Below are 18,741 nucleotides of genomic sequence, written 5' to 3' on the forward strand. Positions count from 1 at the left end.
CTGTCCATGTTTGGACATCTCAAGATATTAAAGATGTCAACTCTCCCCAAACTGACCTATAGGTTTAGTGCAATTCCTATCAAAATCCCAGCAAAAATTTTTGGAGACATAGATAAGCTTGTTATAAAACTTATAAGGAAGTAACAGACTCTCAAACAGCTAATATAATCTTGAAAAAGAAGAATAAAGTGAGAGGAATCACTCTACCTGACATTAAGGGTTATTATACATAGTAAGCAATACAGTGTGGTGTTGGTGAAAGCATAGATATATCAATGGAACAGAATAGAGAACCCACAAAATAGACCCACACGCGTATGTTCATCAGATTTTTTTTATAAAGGTGCAAAAGCAATCCCATGGAGGAAGGATAGCCTTTTTCAGCAAGTGATACTGGAGCAATTGGACATTGATAGGCAAAAAAAAGAAATGAGCTTCAACTTAAAACTGTTCGGGATTTAGGACTAGGCAAAGAGTTACGGCACCAAATATTGGCACCAAAACCATGATCCATTAAAGGAAAGATTGATAGATTGGACCACATCAAAATTAAAAACCGTTGCTCTACAAGACTTTGTTAAGAGAATGAAAAGACAAGGAGAAAATATTTGCAAACCATATATCCACGAAAAACTAGTATCTAGAATATAAAAAGAATTTTGGGGCGCCTGGATGGCTCAGTCGGTTAAGCATCCAACTCCGGCTCAGGTGGTCATAATCTCACAGATCACGAGTTTGAGCCCCACATCAGGCTCTGTGCTGACAGCTCAGAGCCTGGAGCCTGCTTCTGATTGTGTCTCTCTCTCTCTGCCCCTCCCCCACTCATGCTCTGTCTCTTCGGTCTCAGAAATAAATAAACATAAAAAAAAAAAAAAACTCACCAGTAAAGCAACAACCCAATTAGAAAATTAACAAAGATATAAACTGATATTTCCCCTGAAAGGATATAAAGACTGCAAATAAGCACGTGACAAGCCATTACATCACTAGCCATTAGGCAAATGCAAATTAAAACTGCAATGAGATATCATTCCACATATCTGAAATGGCTAAAGTTAAAAATACCAAATACTGCTATAAAGAATTTCATTATATGCTCCTATAAAATTGTTAAATGCTGCTTAAATATGTAGTTAGCTACTCTGTGCTTCCTAGTAAAGGTAAATCTCATGACAGATGTTCAAACTCTAAACTTGCTTCATTCTGATTTTCACTGATCAACCATAATGATAATGATAATGACAATCAACCATAATGATAATCCTTATATATTTTTTTTTGGCAATTAAACATAACCAATAATAGCTACCATAAAGTAATATTTATTATGGCACAATTTTCAAATATTCTCTTATAAACTCATCTTTTACTATTAGAGCATTCTACTCAGATGACTCTGGCATGATCATGCTCTATGGCTAAAGGTCTGAGAGTGTTAATTTTTAACTGTATAAATAGCATCTTTCCTTGAGGGAACCTATCTTTCCTTCATTCAAAGGGCTCTATGATTGTGAATTTGTTAAGGATTTGTGGTTATTGTGACTCAAGTCAGACCTATGTTCACTAGACCTAAAATATTTCTGTTTATACAGATCAAGTAAAATTCTAATAGGTTACCCATCTATTTCAGATCTGGGGACACTGATGAGTTCATGATAAAGAGTGGTAAGCCATTCTGATTAGTGCTTCAGGTCTGCTACCCGTTGTATTAGCTGTGACCACTTTTTCTTTAGAGATTTATCATTGTCATGTGACCCTCTCAACGCCATCTTTCCATTATCCCCACTAATTTCAGGAATCACAGTTCAATGGCAGCAGCTCCCACTGTCCTTCAAGAAATAGCCACTACAGAGTCCTTTGAAGATGCAGAGACAGCCCTCTTGAATATAATTCTCACAACCTTGTTGGAAGTAGTGTGTTCTTCTCGACCTTTCCAGAGAATATAGATAGGGGTGAGTGAGCTTGTCTTACATGATAAATCCTCTCTAGTATCCTGATCTCCCTAAGCTTTTGGATACTTTCCTCTGTAATATACCAAAGAAGTTCTGGCGTTTAAACTTCATTTACAAGAGGCCACTTTTGGTGCAAGTTTTCGGTCAACCAAGCAAGTGAACAGTGAAAGCCTCTTGAGTAAATGCTTTGCTACTGCATGCCATGAACTGACAGTATTCCGTGACATCAGGGTCCTTAATACCTTCAAATCTAAACAGGTCTAAGACCCCATAGCAGATACTCCAGAACACATTCTCAGAACCCATACCTAAGCTCATATTCTTCCAGGACCACTTCACTTATTGTAACTCAGTTCTAACTGAGGATGTCACTACAACAATGTTAAACACAATAGAACAATGGCACCTCACAAAGAAATAAGACTGGGAACTTCAGCAAATTGCATCTCTGCTACGTGACTTTCTCACGCCTACACACACACACACACTCACATACACACACACAACTTACTCCCTCCTGACCATTTGTTGGATCAGGCATTTACACTGATAAGTTATTCAACAAAATAAGACAAGATTTGAACCACCTGGTAGGCCTCAGTGTCCTGTCTTACTTGCTTCACCATCCTTCTACTTTCCTCTCATCAGATTCTCGGTTATTCCTGCCCCTGGAGTATGTCCTTCAAGCTTGTGGCCCCTAAGCTTGTGGGATATTGTTTACATGTATTCCCTGGCTAGAAATCAACTCAAAGGATAGCATTCATTGTCAATCCCAGGGCTTTTTTGTAGAAAAAAAAAAAAAATGCTTAGAAAAGTAATGCTTGAATATTTGCTTTTCCTCCAAAGAAAAAACCTTAAGTGACACTGCTGATGTCTGTGAAGTTAGCTGTGAAGTTAGCTGTGGGAAGTATGCTAAAAACTGAAGCTCTTGCATTCACCATGGGGCTAAGGAGAAACAGCAGTAAAAATTGTTGGAAGGAAGCTTCTGCGTCCACAAGACACCTCACTTCAAGCAAGGGGGAAGTAAAATTTAACTGGGTTCTGGTGTCTTCTCAGTTTGCAGATGGGATTTGCAGAATCTTTCCTTCTGAGGGAGGTAAGGAACAAGTTAGGGGAGGACAGTTGGCCTGCCAGGCTAGCCCTGAAATCACTTAACAGGGATTCTCACAGGCCCCCAAATGTGTTCCATGATATGACTTCCCTAGTCACGTCTCCAAGGTCCAAAGCCTCCCCAGACTTACAGAGTTAGAGGACCCTGGACGGGCATAGGATGAAACACCAACAGCTAGTTGTAGTAAAAAACACCAACAATAGCTAGTTCTATGTTCCAGAGTATGGCACAAAGACTTCAGGGTCACCTGTCCCTTGGACTATAAACTCAGTACTTGGTGGCATAAACCCACTTAGAATCAAAGGCTTCCTTTTGAGTTTTTTCAGGTAGATTCCTTACACTGTTGGGTTTTGCTATCATTTGATCAGTGATCTCATTCTCGTTGCTTTTATCATTTAAATCAGATAAAAAGCTCTAATGAGTGGAGTATTGGTGGACTTAACTGAAATATTTTCATGTGGAGCTCTAGCAATAAAGATAGAATTTGTCTGCAAAGTTGTTTTCTTGGATTGCCAGAATTTGGCTCTTTTTAACTGTGTATGCTTTCTTAGAAGGCAGGCTTGGTATGCTCAAACCCTGTTTTCAACTCTTCTTGCCCCCTTCAGCCAGCTTGAATCTATTTCCAGGGTTCTTTGGAGTCCAAGGATGCAAATGAGGTCTCTTATATTTCTTGCATTTTCAAGCAAGGTCCTTCAGAAAAGAATAAAGTTTTTCAAAGAAAATAGTTTTTACTCAGTTTCTGAAAGGATATTTTTTTTCCCATTCAAATATAACTAACAGTGTTATTATTAGTTTCATTTTTCACATGTAAGGCAACTTCACTGTAGTGGCTCCTCACCCCTTCCTGAATACAGAGCTTTCTGCTGTGTCAAATTTAGGGCATGTGATACGCAAAATTCATATGCATAATATACCAGGAGCAAAGTCTTCAGAAAGAACTGAGACAGCTTCAGACAAATGAGAGCTCAGCTCTCCAGAGGCCCCTGCTTTGGGGCTTTATTGCCTCTCCCCTGGAAGTAAGGGCCCAGGATTTTCACATCCTGGATTCAGAATCCCACATCTCAGGCGGGACTCCTGATTTTGACCAAAGTACAAATTGAAAGTTTTTATCCCTTGGACCTTGGAGCTTCTGGAAGCTGCAGAAACTGGGGGACTTGCACAGCTGTGAGGCATGAGAGAGCTCCTTGCAAGCCAAGAGCAGTGGGACTCCCCACCTCCCCCTTGTCTTTCCCTTTCATTCCTCTCAAGCTGCAAGGCTCCTCTCTTGCCTTTCTTTCAGAAATAGAGGGCCCTTTGCTTTCTGTCATTTTTTAAAATTCTATTTGACCAAATCTTTCAATGTTTATTTTTGAGAAGAGATGGAGAGAGCGAGGCAGCGTGCAAGCGGGGGAGGAGCAGAGAGAGGGTAACACAGAATCCGAAGCAGGCTCCAGGCTCTGAACTGCCAGCAGCAGAGCCTGGAGACAGCCTGGACCCGGAGACCTGCCCCTGCCCGCCCCCCACGTGGGGATGAAGATCCAGATTCGTGCATGTAGAACCATTAAAAAAACGCCTTCCCTGACCGGGAATCGAACCCGGGCCGCGGCGGTGAAAGCGCCGAATCCTAGCCACTAGACCACCAGGGAGCTGCCAGCCGCTTCTTTTTAAGAAGCAGGAGTACTCTCCGCGTTAAGCGGTGGCTATTTCCCGTCTGTTTGCTCTGGGTGACGCGCACCCCTCTCAGTAACTGTCCCCTAAGGCCGTTCCCTCTATAAAAAATGCCCCACAACAAAGACCTTACACTGTGCGGGACAGCGGTTGCGCCCCGGGGCCCCGTCCAGGCCGCACCGGTGGCTGCGTGTGGACACAAGGTCGCCGCGAAGAGGCGGGGAGGGGAAGCGCCCGGAGTGAGACCCCGCAGTCCCCAACATCCCCCCAAAGTTTGGGACGCAGCGACAGAGGCGGCGCGGACCGAGACGGCTTTCGAGGCAGGCTCTGCAGCCCTGGACTGGACTCGGGTCCCGCCCCTCCCCCCGCCCCCGGCCCCCCAGCCACACGCCGCACGCCTGCTTTGTCCGAAAATCCTGCTGCTGCTTTTGTTAATTGCCGTCTCGGAGCCACACAACCGGCTTGCTGATTCGGGCAAACGACTCTCCCGACACAGGCGGGAGATCAGTTTAACGCTGGCACCTTGGCTCCCTCATCCCTAAGTCTAGGGATCCTGGGTTTGAGCCGCCGTTGTTCTTTTCCGGGGGGAGTGGTGTTGCGGGGGGGGGAGTGAGGGGGCGGCTCTGTCCCTCTTCCAGGCCTGTCCTCGAGGGCAAGGGGTTAGGGCCGGGGCCCCTCAGCGTAGCTCCTCTTGAGGGGTGTGGAATCCCACGTGCCTTCCGTTTCAGCCAACAGAGAGGCTCCAAGGACCGCTCGACTGGGTTTGCGGAAACCCAGCTGATCCAAGTGTATTCGTTTGTGGTTCTCCAGCCCCGACTGCACGTCTTGCTCCTGGGAGGGAAGGTTCAAATACTCCTTCCTCCTGTCCACGTACAACCACAGAGGGTCCGGACACGACAGAAAGACAGTGAATCCTCTCCCCTGGCTGGGGGTGGTAGGAGAAAAATAGAATTTGGAGGGAAGGAAAGGGGGGAGGGTGACCTAAAGAAATTCAATGATGGAAAGCTACTTTGAAGGCCACATCTTTTGGAAGCAGGTCCTCCGGTTGCTGGTGACGATGGTGCATCCCTAACTGCATTTTGAGCCAAAGCAGAACAAAGCAGAGCACTGTGGGCTGGTGTCCAGTGAGTATGCTGCCCGCACTTCCTTCGGGTTGGAGCACTTGAACTTTGAGCGAGAAGGCCACGCAGTAACCATTGCACTAAGATCAACCGCTGGAGAAAATGGCATATTCTTCGCCAAACTTCTTAAGCTGTACTTCTAAAGGAAAAAGAGAAAAGGGGAGAGGGACAAGAAAGAAAAGCAAAGAAAGAAAGAACATTAGTCTTTCCCAGCATTGGTCGGCTAGCATTTTGCTGTGAGGTGAGCTTGAAAACCCCTCCAGGCACATGCTTTCTGTGAAAACCGCCTTTACCTCTTGACCTGTCCTAGGTTAAAAATCGCATTCCTTGACCTGTTGAACGGGAAAATTATAAAAGGCAAATAAAAGAAGTGTCAGGTATTGTGAAAGGTAAAACAAAACTGTTCTTCAAAACGAATCTCAAGAGGGATGAGGAGGAAATCGAATAATCATGAAATCTGCGTGCACTGTCCCTGGCTCCTGAATAGATTTATACTTACTCTATGTGGTCTTCGAACGAATTCATTCCAGGCCGGGAATCGTGGATTGGCCTGTATTCGTGTTCGATATTTTAAAACAGCCAGATGTCCTAAGATGTGGCCTTTGCTACGGTACTGACTAAAACACACAGGCATGATTAAAATATTGAACTAAAGGAGCCGAGTAGAATAAGCGATGGCGGCAGGAATCGGAAGGACCCCTCTGCCAGGAGGGCCGCGGGGCGGCGCAGAGCCAAAGGGCTGGCGGAGGAAGAGCGTGCACCCGACGTCTGCCCTGGGGCCCCTCGTCCTGGAGGCGGACACCCTGCGTTCGGTGCGGTTCCCGAGGCCAGGCTGCTGAGGGCGCCAGGGTCCCGTCGTCAGGGGAGGCGCGGGGTCCTTTGCCGGGACCGCTCCGGGGGCGCGGGCTCCTCGCCCGCAGGCTCCTCGCCCGCAGGGGCGCGGCTGCTTTCAGGGCCTTGGGCAGTTCAAGCGAAGTCGGCGGGCCCAACGGGTGTGGCCGAAATGCTGATTTTGGGGGTTAGAGCCGAAGACCCAGCCGCCTGGCTCGTTTCCGTAGTGTAGTGGTTATCACGTTCGCCTCACACGCGAAAGGTCCCCGGTTCGAAACCGGGCGGAAACAGCTTCCTTTTACGAGTCCCTCCTCCACACTCCCCCCCCCCCGCCCCGCCCCGCCCCGCCCCCCACACATATATCTATTGACCTTTAAAAGGCAGAAAGAACAATGGCTTGAGCCAAGGCGGCCTCGGCGGGCGCGCTGTTGCGTTTCCATTTAGAAAACTAACACACAAAAAAACAACACAAGCAAGGCCGGAGTCCCACCGCCACCTGAAAGCCTTCTCAGCACTCGACTACCAGGCCTGGTCGCTCTGTGTCTGCTCCCAGTCACCTTGGAGAGCAGGCCACACCCTTGACTGTGCCCCAGGACAAAACTCAAAAAAAAATTTATAGGAATACCAAAGTAGCCAGTATCCAAGAAGGTACACTGTGACAATGTCTGCCAGGCATGCAAGAGGCAGAAAAACAAAACCCAAAGGAGGAGAATAAGCAATTGAAACTGAACGAGAACTGACAAGATGTTAAAACTAGCACAGAAGACTTTAAAATAGATACTATGTGTTACATATGCCCAAAGAGTTAAGTTGGAAATGTGGAACATACACAAATGACCAGGATCAAAGTTAAAGGAGGAAACTATAACACCTGAGTTAATAAATTCACCAGATGGAATTAAGAGCAGATTAGACATTGTGTAAAAAAATATTAGGGAACATAAAGCCATGAACAATGGAAATATCCAAAGTGAAACGCAAAGAAAAAAAAACCTTTTTTTTTAAAGTTTTTTTTTTTTTCCTTAACGTTTGTTTATTATTGAGAGACAGAGACAGAGCATGAGCATGGGAGGGGCAGAGAGAGGAGGAGACACAGGATCCGAAGCAGGCTCCAGGCTCAGCTGTCAGCACAGAGCCAGACGCGGGGCTGGACCTCACAAACCGCGAGATCATGACTTAGAGCCCAAGTCGGACGCTCAACCGACTGAGCCACCCAGGCGCTCCCAGAAAGCTTTTAACTTAACATAGCATCAGTGAATAGTAGGGCAACTTTAAAAGGCCTAATATATGAGTGATTGGAATCCCTGAAAAGACTGCAGGAGAAAATTCTTTGAAGTAAAAATGTTTGAAGAAGCAATGAGAAAAATTTCCAATCATAATGAAAAAATTTTTTATTTAATATTCTTTATGTTTTCTTTTTGAGAGAGAGAGAGAAAGAGTGTGAGTGGGGGAGCGGCAGAGAGAGAGGGAGACACAGAATCCGAAGCAGGCTCCAGGCTCTGAGCTGTCAGCACAGAGCCTGATGCGGGGCTGGAACCCAGGGAGGGCGAGATTATGACCGGAGCCCAAGTCAGAGGCTTAACTGAGCCATGTAGGCGCCCCTCAGTCATAATGAAAATTATAAGCTCACCCACCCAAGAAGCCAAATGGATACAATGAAAGAACACAAGGACTATTTAAAAACTCACACCAAGTTACATCAAAACTAAATTGCTCAAATCCATGGGGGGGTGGGGGGGGGTACCTTTAAAGCAGCCAGAGGAAAAAAGACATGGTACTATGAAAATTCGTTAAGGGAAACCTTACTGAAATGTAGTGGGGAGGTTCAACGGGGCGAGGGGGGGGGGGCTCTCATGCCTTACCATTTGCTCTCAGTTCCAAATCCAACTGTAAAAGGTGGACCTTGTAGGAAGACACTACTTTTGCTACCCTGCAGAAAGATGAGAGGCTTTTCTCATCTTTTCTCATTTTCTCATTCATTGGCAACAGCCCAGCCAATGAAACAGTCACAACTCAGCCAATGGGAAGCCCCTATACTTAAAACTCCTAGTTTGAGCCAAAGTAGTTATTTATAATAATAGTCTTCCCAACTTCCCGCTTTCCTGTATAAAAGAGCATACCTCTCTTTTGTTCTGTGCACTTGTCTATGGGTTTGCTTTAGCTTGCTTGTCTGGGATTGTAATTCTCTGCTATTCCTGAACAAACTGATCTTTTGCTGGTAAAACAACTGGCAATTTTGTTTTAAGGTTAAGGTACATACAGAAAAAAATAAAGATGATGTCAGACTTCTCATCAGAACCAGCACAAATGATAAGACAGTTGAGGGCATTCTGGCGCGGAGTTGGGCGGCGTTGGGCACAGCTAGCGGGTCGGGCGCGGAGAGGGGGTGCAGCTCGGTTCCCCACCCCCACCCCTCCCCCTCCCCCTCAGGCGCGAGCCCCACCCCTCCGCCGGCCAGGCGGACCTGGCTGAACTATCCTCTGCAGCGCGAGCCCGGGGCGGCTCCGGGCGCCCCCCAGCAGACCTCCCCCCATCATGGGCAGCCAGAGCTCCAAGGCTCCCCGGGGCGACGTGACCACCTAGGAGGCAGCAGGCGCTTCCCCTGCTAAGGCCAACAGATGGAGAATGACCACGTGAAAAGCAATGGAGACTTCTCCCCAAGGGTGAAGGGGAATCGCCCCCCATGAACGGAACAGAGGAAGCAGCCGGGGCCACTGGCGATGCCATCGAGCCAGCATCCCCTAGCCAGGGCGGTGAGGTCAAGGCGGATGTCCCCGCCAAGGAGACCCCCGAGAAGAAGAAGAAATTTTCTTTCAAGAAGGCTTTCAAATTGAGTGGTCTGTCCTTCAAGAGAAATCGGAAGGAGGGTAAGGGTGATTCTTCTGCCTCCTCACCCACAGAGGAAGATCAGGAGCAGGGGGAGATCGGTGCCTGCGGCGAGGAAGGCACAGCCCAGGAAGGGAAGGCTGTTGCTGCCCCGGAGGGTCAGGAGCCCCAGGCCAAGGGGGCAGAGGCTAGTGCTGCCTCCAAGAGAGGAGACACCAAAGAAGAGGCAGGGGCCCAGGCTGCAGGACCATCCACTCCCTCTGGGCGGGAGAGTGGCCCTACACACTCCAGCGAGCAGAATGAGTAGCTGGGTGGGGGCAGGTGGGTGATCTCTAAGCTGCAAAAACTGTGCTGTCCTTGTAAGGTCACTGCCTGGACCAGGTCCCCTGACTGCCTTCCTGTGCCCAGAAAGGAAGGGGCTGTTGCTCCCTCCCAGCCACATTCCCTCTCCTTTTCCCTCCTGTGGATTCTCCCATCATCCATTTGGCCTTCCTCTTAAGGCCAGTTGAAGGTGGTCCCTTGCAGTTTCCCAAGTTAGGTTAGTGATGTGAAATGCTCCTGCTCCTGGCCTTACCTGTCCTGTCCCCACCCCTGCAGAAGGCAATTGCTGGTTTTCTTCCCCAATTCTTTTCCAAGTAGAAAAGACATTTTCCCTATTTCCCAAATCCCTGAGCCAGATGTGGGGTGCCTACACCCTCAAACCCTGAGTGTCCAGCCTCCCCCTCCCCCCCCACCCCACCCCTGTTGAGTTTTTAGTCTCTTGTTCTGTGCCTAGTGGCACCTGGGCTGGGGAGGACACTGCCTCTGTCTAGGTTTTTATAAATGTCTTACTCAAATTCAAACCTCCAGCTTGTGAATCGACTGTGTCTCTTTTTTGACTTGGTAAGCAAGTATTAGGCTTTGGGGGGAGGGGGAGGTCTATAATGTAAAACAACTTCTTGTTGTCTTTTTTCCCCCTCCCATTGTTGTAAATAACTTTTAATGGCCAAACCCTAGATTTGTACTTTTTTTTTTTTTCTAACTGTTAAAAACATTCTCTTCCACCTGGTTTTACTGTAACATTTGGAAAAGAAATAAATGTCCCTTTAGAAAGAAAAAAAAAAGACAGTTGAGCAACATCTTTAAAGGATGGGGGAGGAATTCAACGGTGGAATTCTTTGCCTCCCCCCCCCCCAAAGTCTTTCAAAAATGAAAGTGACTAATGACATTTACAGACATACAAATGCTGAAAGACTTCATCACCAACAGATTCACATTGCAAGAAATGTTTAAAAAGTCCTCTGGGAAGGACACTGATACTAGATGGGAATCTGTATGTACCCAAGGAGATAAAGAACAACAGAAAGGATATTTCCATGGGAAAATATAGGATTTTTTTTTATTACTTAAATCCCTAATACCAAGAGACAGATTAAACAAAGGTAATGACAATGGATTGTGAGGTTTATAACATACACAAAGTAAAATGCATGACAAAACTAGCATAAAGGCTGGTAGAGGAGAAATGTGAAGAGATATGAGATCACTTAAAGGCAACTGTGGTAAGTTACAGATGTATATGCTATGAAGCCCAAAGCAGTAGCTGAAATAACAAGAGAGTTATAGCTAATAAACCATCAAAGGAGAAAAAGTGGAATCCTATAGAAACCATGTAAAGACTAAAGACTATGATAGAACAATTGCATTCTACCATGTAGATGTGTATACAAGTATTGACTGGATATGACAGCAGTATTATTTATAATAGTAAAAGCATAAAACCAAATTAATTTTGGTAACTATATGGAAATTAAAATTTGGTAACTATATGGAAAGGCTTAAATAAATATTAGTACAAGCAAAGAAGCCTCGTTGTTGAAACGAACTCAGGGTAACGATGTTTACTCTTGAGGATTCCTGGTGACCTCTTTTCCTCCCGAGGTCTTTGAGGATCCGTGATGATCTTGACTTAGGTCCTTCTGTTGTGCACAAGACCAGTATGGACAGGAGGATAATAGAGGAGTTTCTCTGCAGAGGAGTTTCTCTGCCTTTAGGGGAGGGGATGGACAAGATAGAAAGAAACGACTTTCACGATCTAAAAAAAAAAACAAACAAAAAACGACGGGTGCGTCCCTGGGTGGGCTCGAACCACCAACCTTTCGGTTAACAGCCGAACGCGCTAACCGATTGCGCCACAGAGACCCGTGGAAGCACACGTTTTCATAGAACAGAGAGCAAGCACTCACGCAACGCTAGGGGGAGCCAACCGCCTTTTCCGGACAGCACTGCAGGCTCCAAAGCCTCGGAAAATCGGAGAAGAGTTGCGATGCGATGCAGTGTTCGTCCCGTTTGAAACCCGTGCGTTGGGCGATTCCAACGGTAGAAGGCAGCCAGCTGAACAGCCTCCCCCATACCTTGTTCCACGCTCGCGTCAGATACCAGAGCCCCCCAGAGACGCCCAGGGCTGCGACTCCCCGAGCCTGATGCAAGAGGTGCCCAAGAGAAGCTGAACGCCTGGTGGGTTCTCGTGATGGCTCCTCGGGTTGTGCCGTCTTCACCCGCCCATCTGTGCTGATGATGCTCGGCTCAGCCGCGGTCGGTGGGGTGGGAGCCGGAGTGAGAGGTGGGGGCATCAAAAGGAGAAACGTATGGAGGAGGGAAAGAAACGGGGGAGGCATGGACACCGCAAAGATACCCCGCAGAGGCCTGTGCAGACGCACAGGCTGGGCTGGATGCAGGGGAGATGATAAATGAATTCGAATGGGGAGGGGGAAAACGAAGGCAAGACACGAGGGAACAGCACGAGTACCTGCAGTTATCCAACAACAAAGCAGCACAGTAACTGGAATGAATTTCATCCCATTTGTCAGAGCAAGAACTGAGTTCACCGCCGGTAGAGTGGCGCGCCGTGATCGTATAGTGGTTAGTACTCTGCGTTGTGGCCGCAGCAACCTCGGTTCGAATCCGAGTCACGGCAAGGCTTTCCATTTTACTTTGTGTTTGAAACCACACGGGCCGCTCTCCTTACCTGCACGCAAAGAGCCACACTTTTCGCAGGCCACCACCAAGTGCGATACGGTCAGGAGGAAGGAAAAAACAAACAATAGTGCACTAAGCTTTATGCAGCGCTGTCCCAGAGAAACCCTGGACGCGCTCCACATCTCCCAATTTAACAGAAAATATCTAAAGATGAAGTGGAAGCTCTCAATGATCCCTGTATGTAGCTTCCACTAAGGAAATGGTCTAGTCTTATGGAGAGTTGTTTTTTCTTTTCTTTTCTTTTTCTTTTTTTTTTTTTTTTTTTTTTGGTTTGTTTTGTTTTTGGTGGAACTATTTCAAACATTAGTGAGACTGCTGTACACAAAAAGAACAGATTTTAAAGAGTTTGCAATACACTCCAAACTGGTCGTGGTCTACGTTGTAGTCTCTAACGTTGGATAGTCAATTTTATCCTAAAAAGGAAATTAGTAATGTGTATTCATGGAACAAAATGCCCAAATCATTAATGGACAGCTATTTAAATATTGAAATGTTTAATCACACCAGGATCGAGACAAATTTTCTCTCATCCAAGCATGGCCCTTTGATACACTTTCCAGGTAATGCCTATCCATCCTTGCTGTTTTAGGGATGTCTACCCCCACAGATTAGGCTTGTCCTTTCTTCAAATTCACATGAATGAATATACACTTTTTCTAACCATTATCAAGCAACATCATGTTTTTTATATGTGTTATTGCATTTGTCACACTTTCATTCTGGTGTTAATGATAATGGTGTAATGATAAGTATACCACCGTAAAACTAAAGACCAATGACAGATACTTAAGTAATTTCAATATACCGTACTTGGGGAAAGTCTGGTAAAAATGTCATTCTACTAGTAATTTGTGGATATGTGAATACATGTCCGTTAAAGGAAAGGGAGTCATGGACAAAAACAAATCTGCAAGAAAAGCAAGACCACCATTCTTCTTTCCTGGAGGTGTTAGAATGGAGGAGTGGGGAAGACGGTGAGGCAAGTTGGGAGAAAGTGGGATTTTTTATTGCCACTGGAGAGTGCGTCCTTCTCCATCATTCCTCCGCTCTCCAAGGCCCCGCGAGGGCTGCACGCGCCGACGGAAGCGACGCCGAGAAGTGGCCCGGGGCGCAGAGTCCGGGCTTCGGTTGGACCGCTTGCCAGGTGTCTCTTCTGGGTAAGTGCGACCCCCACAGGATATTCCAGCTCTTCCCTGGGGTGCGGTGGGAGAGACGCTGACTTGGCCAGCTCCGGGCGCCGCAGGCTCTGGCAGCTCAAGGAGAAGCAAGGATTCCGGGCTCGAGCCGGGCCCCTCGACGGGCTGGGCCGTGAGAACCAGCGCGGGAACCGGTTGCCTCCGACCGCAGTTCCTCTCTCCTCCCGTTGTTACAAAAGGTTGCTCCGCAAGCATGGGAGAGGCGACAGGTCCTTTCCGCGGGGAGTGCGGGTAGGGGTGGGGATGGGGGGGGGGCGGGGAGAGGACGGGGAGGACGGAGAGGGCGGCTTCCTGTCCCCAAGGACACAGCGGGAGTGGGAGAGAAGCAGCGGGAAGGAGAAGCCGGGTGAGAGACGAGGAACCGTGGCCAGCTGGGGCAGGAAGACAAAGGGCGCGCTGGCCCCGGGAGCCTCCGTGCGAAGACAGGTTTCTGGCCTCCTTGCTCCTGGAAGGGGTGCCTCCTTCCGACTTGGTTCCAAAGGGAATGTGGCGCTGGAGCGGAGGCCCTCCGGTGACGCCCCGCGTGCTTTCCCACCAGCGGAAGCCGTGTGGCCTTTGTCCTGCTGGCCTGCGAGGAGCTCCCAGCCTGGGGCTGAGCTCGCTGGGCCAGATCCTGGCGCCGGAGCTCCCGCAGACAGGGCGGACTGCAGGGAAAGAGCAGGTGTAGCTCTGGCACCTTTTGGACAGACCGGGGGTGTGGTGCAAGAAGCAGTTACAAGCATGCACTTCCGTCGCGAAAGAGGAGATCCAGGAAGACGAAGGTGCAGACCCGATTTCCCAAGCAGGGCTGAAAGCGACGCCAGGAGGGAGAATCGCGCCTGACCCACCCAGCCTCGGTGTTCCCGCACAGACACCGGCATCAAAGAGGCCTTGGGCTCCTGGGGCTTAGAGCCGTGAACCTGGCGCGCAAAGGCACCTTATGACGTGGGCGTGCGGTAGCTGCAAATGCTTGTCGTTAAGGTCTGGAGTAGGAGAGATACGGAATTGGTAGAGTTGTCAATCCTGGGGGATGTTGGATCCACCCCGGGACCTTCTGGAATTGGTGCTGGATAGATTGTGGGTCAGGTCCCTGCCCAGGAGGAGTGAGGAAGGGGAATGTGTGAAGGAGGTAAGTGTTCAAATATGACAAGTGTAAGTGTGTGTGTGTGCGTGCGTGCGCGCGCATGATAGGCTCTCAGGGCTTTTTTAAATGCCATCTAAAAAATATAAAATCAGGGTGCTTGGGTGGCTCAATCGGTTGGGCGTCTGACTTCTGCTCAGGTAATGATCTCACAGTTCCGGAGTTCGAACCCAGGGTAGGGCTCTGCGCTGACAGCTCAGAGCCTGGAACCTGCTTGGAATTCCCACTCTCTTTGCCTCTCCCCTGCTGGCACCCTGTCTCTCTCTCTCAAAAAAAAAAAAAAAAAAATTATTTAATAAAAAAATAGAATAGAATGCCATTTAAAGGAAGCCAAATATTATGGGAGAATCACTCACTGGAGATAGCCTTGGGAAGACTGTAATTCAGAAAATACCTGTGCAGGTTATCTATGCAGACTTTCACTAGATCCAGTAAACAGCCCTTGCAACCAGGGGCAAACTGTGTTGTAGAGATTTCCAAAAGAGTCATTTTCACTCAGCACTTGACAGGTTTGAAGGATAATTTCTGAATCTTCCTGTGAACATGGAGTATTGCTAACACCATCATCCCAAGTCCCTAATAGATTCTCTTAAGAGCATTTTAGAAGTATTTTCTATTCCTTGTCATTGATAGCTCCTAAGACTATTTTGATTTTGAGAAGAACATATCACAGATTTTTAAATTGTGACTAAAATTCTAGAGCTCATAGAGAATTTGGGAGAATATATTCACAATATTTGGTACAAAGATTTCTTATAGAACATAAAAAGGCATAAATATAAACAAAAAAATAAAGCTAAAAAATTTCACCCAAATTAAACACTTATACTCATGAGAAATCACCATATGAAAGTCAAGTCACAAATCGAGAAAATATATTAGTCACATTATTACTTTAAAATGTCTCAGGGGTGCCTGGGTGGCTCAGTCTGTTAAGCCTTTCAAATTCTAGATTTCAGCTTGGGTGGCGATCTCATGCTTCATGAGATCAAATCCCACATAGGACTCTCAGCTCAGAGCCTGCTTGGGATTCTTTCCCTTTCTGCCCCTCCCCTTCTGTCCCAATAAATAAATAAATAAATAAATAAATAAATAAATAAATAAATAAAATGTCTCAATTATTTTTATAAATCAGTGGTAAAAAACTAAACCAAATAAAAATAGGTAAAATATTTGAATAGTCTTTCCTCAGAAAGTAAGATATCTTAATGACCAAAAGTTATCAGAAATATTCCAGATATTTTTACTCCTTTGGGAAATACAATTAAAATATAAGGAGATATAACATTCTACACCCTCCAGCATGACTGTATTTAAAGTAATTAATACACCAAATGCTGATAAGAATGTAGAGCAATTGCAACTGTAGTTGCTGGTTCAAAATCATTCTAGAGGACTATTGGCAATCTCTTTTTTTTTTAATTTTTTTATTTTGGAGAGAGAGAGAGAGATACAGAGTATGAGTGGGGCAGGGGCAGAGAGAGACACAGAATCTGAGGCAGGCTGAGCTCTCTCAGCACAGAGCCTGACCTAAGGCTGGAACTTGCAAACCATGAGATCATGACCTGAGCCAAAATCAGAGGCTTAACTGACTGAGCCGCCCAGGAGCCCCAGTGATTTCTAATAAAGTTAAACTCCATGACCCAGCAACTGCAGTACTTCTATGAATGTACAAGTACACAGAAAGTCCAGCACAGACTATGCATCAAAACACTAAGAATATTCATCAATAGCACTAATTAATACTAAATAACACCAAAGTTACTCCAATAATACCCAAATCAAGAAGTGATGTACATAACGGTATGGACATATTTAATGAACATAATGTTGCATGAAAAAAAGACAAATGCAAAAAAATACGCATTTATTTGTTTGAATTTCAAGAACAAGCAATTGTAACCTATAGGAAATAGACCTCCAAGTGATAATTAACTAAGTGAAATAGGGTCTGAATTGCCTGGAAAGGGGATCAGTGTACACTTTTGGGATCATGGCAATTTTTTGTAACTTGATTTGGGTGATGATTTCATTTGCCCACATTCAACAAAGTGTACACTAAAGATTTGTGATTTTTACTCTATGTGAACTATAGTTCAGTAATTTACTGTTCCCATAAAAACTAGTAATGAATGGCAGATGAAGACAAGCTGAGGTAGACCAGGACCGCTTGTTGGCATTTTATTAAACTCGAAAACTCGTTCTCCTTTAGTGTAGCCCTTCCCCACCCCCTCCGCCACACACACACAGATATTTGAAATATCTTTACCAGAAAAAAAGGCTATGACCGCACTATTTCGTTAGTGGAGGCTACAGGCAAGCCTCCCTGAAGGCGGTATTTCACCTTTGGGATGTTTTCTGCTGGGTAGTGAGACGAGGAAACTCCCAAAGTTTCGCTTTGGCTGGCGGCCTGCCAGTTCGTGCACCGTGGCATTTACTCCTCTTGTGGCCGCGTGGCTCTGTGGGGTCAGCCGTGTACTCTGCACTCAAGTATGGTGTGCTCCAACTGCTGCTAACTCTGGCGCTGGGATGACGAGCAACCCAAAAAGATGGGTCAGACACTACTCTGCCGTTACCGGGTTTGAACTTGCAGCCACAAACGCCCTAACCACTGCACAGTGACCATGCACCACAGGCCTGCGGGCCGCCACTGCCAGATACCTACGGTTTGTTCTTACGTAAACATATTCACACTTCCTTTGCCCTTTTATTCTTGGACACCTACAGATGTTCGTGCTGTCCTCTTTCACGCTCTTCTCCGTTTCTCCCTCCCCATTCTGTTCCACAAAACAATTTTCCCATCTCCCGTCCGGGCAGGTCTCTTCGTCTCGTCCATACTTCTTTCCACGTTTCGTGTTTTCCCCTGATCTCCTTCCCACCTCCTCCTGGTCCCGCCCTCCATAACCTTCCCTTTAATTTTCTGGTTCCCGCCACAGCAACGAACAGTCCGGCTGGCTGCCCTTCTGCCTTCGGAATCGCCCAAGGCAAGGATTTCAAATGCGAGGAACTAGCCCCGTCGACTCGTCCTCCCGGGTTTTCGAGGCTTTGGAACCTGCACAGTGGTCCTGCCGAGGTGGGTAGCTCTCCCGGAGTAGAGTGCATGCTCATTCTTTATTGGGATGAAAAGCCAGACTTGAGCAGGTCTCTGTGGCGCAATCGGTTAGCGCGTTCGGCTGTTAACCGAAAGGTTGGTGGTTCGAGTCCACCCAGGGACGTAATGTTTGGGCTTGAAAAGCCTTGGTCTTGTGATCTCCTTCCCTTTAAGAAGGAGAAGACCTCACTTATATTACCATTCTACTTCTGGAGCACTTCGGGGTCCTGTGCACCTCTGGATCCTTTATGCAAAGGTCATCCCAGATCCTGGGAAGAGCTATTTAAAGCATATGTATGAAAAAGCAAGAACAAGCAGAGCTGTCCTCGGCCTCACTTTCCATAGAAGTTTCTTCTATCGTTTGTACTAGTGTTTAACACTCTGTGTGCTTTTGAAATTAATTTGGTTCTATATTTTTAACATTACAAATAATGCTGTAGTCTTCATTCCTGTCGACATATCTTTGACCGCTTGTACAGTTATTTCCATAGAGTCCTGGAAAAGCAATTACTCTACCACAGTTTTTACATGATTCCATTTTCTCTCCTTTGTGGTCTTGTTATAAATCTTTTTTTGTTATTTCGGCGACTGCTTTGGGCTTCATAGCATATACATGTGTAACTTACCAGTCTCCCTCCAGTTGATCCCATGCCTCTTCCCATTTCTCCCCTGCCCACCTTTATGCTATTGTTGCCATGCTTTTTACTTTACATATGTTATAAAATCCACAATCCGGGGCGCCTGGGTGGCGCAGTCGGTTAGGCGTCCGACTTCAGCCAGGTCACGATCTCACGGTCCGGGAGTTCGAGCCCCGCGTCGGGCTCTGGG

At 46.7% G+C, this 18,741-nt stretch overlaps 5 non-coding genes and 1 pseudogene across 5 annotated transcripts; 4 read left to right on the forward strand and 2 right to left on the reverse strand.

Moving 5' to 3' along the window:
- Window positions 1–4,616: 4,616 nt before the first annotated feature.
- Window positions 4,617–4,688, reverse strand: TRNAE-UUC (transfer RNA glutamic acid (anticodon UUC)). Its single transcript has one exon. It is a non-coding gene; the product is annotated as a tRNA-Glu (tRNA).
- Window positions 4,689–6,879: 2,191 nt separating this feature from the next.
- TRNAV-CAC (transfer RNA valine (anticodon CAC)) lies at window positions 6,880–6,952 on the forward strand. Its single transcript has one exon. It is a non-coding gene; the product is annotated as a tRNA-Val (tRNA).
- Window positions 6,953–9,073: 2,121 nt separating this feature from the next.
- On the forward strand, window positions 9,074–10,522 carry LOC125159547 (MARCKS-related protein-like; annotated as a pseudogene).
- A 1,073-nt stretch (window positions 10,523–11,595) lies between these two features.
- TRNAN-GUU (transfer RNA asparagine (anticodon GUU)) lies at window positions 11,596–11,669 on the reverse strand. Its single transcript has one exon. It is a non-coding gene; the product is annotated as a tRNA-Asn (tRNA).
- A 703-nt stretch (window positions 11,670–12,372) lies between these two features.
- TRNAH-GUG (transfer RNA histidin (anticodon GUG)) lies at window positions 12,373–12,444 on the forward strand. The gene has a single exon. It is a non-coding gene; the product is annotated as a tRNA-His (tRNA).
- Window positions 12,445–17,963: 5,519 nt separating this feature from the next.
- Window positions 17,964–18,037, forward strand: TRNAN-GUU (transfer RNA asparagine (anticodon GUU)). The gene has a single exon. It is a non-coding gene; the product is annotated as a tRNA-Asn (tRNA).
- Window positions 18,038–18,741: the final 704 nt, after the last annotated feature.

Source organism: Prionailurus viverrinus, unplaced genomic scaffold (genome assembly GCF_022837055.1).
Source record: "Prionailurus viverrinus isolate Anna unplaced genomic scaffold, UM_Priviv_1.0 scaffold_50, whole genome shotgun sequence".
NCBI classification, from domain to species: Eukaryota; Metazoa; Chordata; class Mammalia; order Carnivora; family Felidae; genus Prionailurus; species Prionailurus viverrinus.